At 41.2% G+C, this 1,479-nt stretch overlaps 1 pseudogene; it reads right to left on the reverse strand.

The window, feature by feature from the left end:
* Positions 1-6: 6 nt before the first annotated feature.
* LOC102499307 (translation initiation factor IF-3, mitochondrial pseudogene) lies at positions 7-742 on the reverse strand (annotated as a pseudogene).
* Between the last annotated feature and the right edge of the window lie 737 nt (positions 743-1,479).

Genomic DNA, 1,479 nt, shown 5'->3' on the forward strand with positions numbered 1-1,479 from the left:
ATATGCCTTTTCTTTTTTATTGCTCAAATGATGAAGGGCAAACATCAAAGCTTTTCCTCCTTTAACAGCTTGTGGCCTGGATGAGAAGGTGGCAATTCCAGGCGTAGTCTGGAGTATCTGATTAAATATTGCCTCCATTTTCTCTTCTGGCTCATCTACATTCTTCCCTTTCTTTATAGTAATTTGAACTTGGTATTTTTCCTCAATCAACTGCTGAATCTGTTTACTCTTTGTGTCCAAGTCATGTTGTCCAATATTTGAAGAAAAAGTTAATTCCTTTATCAGGGTTGGTCCAGTTTTGGGTCGGACCTTCTCCTGCTCCCAAAGCTGCAGTTGCTCTTGGTGAATCTGGAGCCCGGTCGTGAGCTGGTACTCTGGGGGCTCTGTGCTTGCCTTCCTCCGAACCAGTCTCTTCTCACTCGTCCATGAGTCTGATCACATCAGCTTGGTGCATGTTTCCCAAATCATTGCCCTTTTCATCAAAGACGTGAATAATTTGCTCATGAATTTTCTTCCGATGTTACTAAAAGCTGTTTCAGTCTTCATTTTCTTTTTCCTTTCATGCTGGGGGTGTTCAAAAGCTTCAATGCTAAAAGCTTTTGCATGAATTAAGTAGGACAGTCTTGGGGCAGCAGCAGTAAGAGACAACTATGTGGGTGCTGTCTTTTGCACAGTGTGTTTACCAAGACATCTTCTAAAGGATGGTTTGTAGCATTAATCTCTTTAGAAAAAGAGCAGCCATCCTTTTTAGGAAACTCTGTAATCATCCCAGTCAATAAGCAATAGCTCTTCTTTAGACAATGGCAGCTAGTAAGTGTAGAAGAAAAAAATCCTCTCAATGAAATCAAGCATGTCTCTTAAATCAACGAGTCCAGGACTTGAATCACATGCTCAGCCATGTGGGACCTGGCTGTTTTAACCACCACGCCATGAAGCTAGCTTGGAAGAAGTTACTCTTCTTTGGGTTTTCACCAAGTCCTTGCTTCTGTCTGCCTAGATTGGGCAGCCATTATTCTGAGTGCACCATGGTTATAGAGCCATCATGGCACTCTTGTTCTGTTCGTCCCTTATGCCTCTGCCCAGCCGACCCAGAGCAGGCGCACCCTTGGCACTGCTTCCCTGCGAGCAGCCTGGGGTAATCTCTTTTTAAGTGGCCAGATTTAACGTATTTAAAACACTCATGCTAGACTAGGTTCCCAGCCCTTTGGTTCTTGGACTGGAATCTAGATTTCTTACATCCCCAGTGAGGAAAGTTTCAATTCAGATTCTAGTCTAACTAGCTTTTCTATTGTGGATATCATGATCTTTGTTTTTTGTTTGTTTGTTTGTTTGTTTGTTTGTTTCTGTTTCTCTTCCTTCCTCCTAACAAACAGCCTTTGGTCTTTCCTAAGTAGTTTTTCAATTGATCTTTCATTCCAACCATCTAATTTTTGTAACTCTATTTTTTTAAATTTTAATTTATTTTACATATTCAGTCAC

This window comes from Tupaia chinensis, unplaced genomic scaffold (genome assembly GCF_000334495.1).
Source record: "Tupaia chinensis unplaced genomic scaffold, TupChi_1.0 Scaffold143688_1, whole genome shotgun sequence".
In the NCBI taxonomy this organism is placed as follows: Eukaryota; Metazoa; Chordata; class Mammalia; order Scandentia; family Tupaiidae; genus Tupaia; species Tupaia belangeri.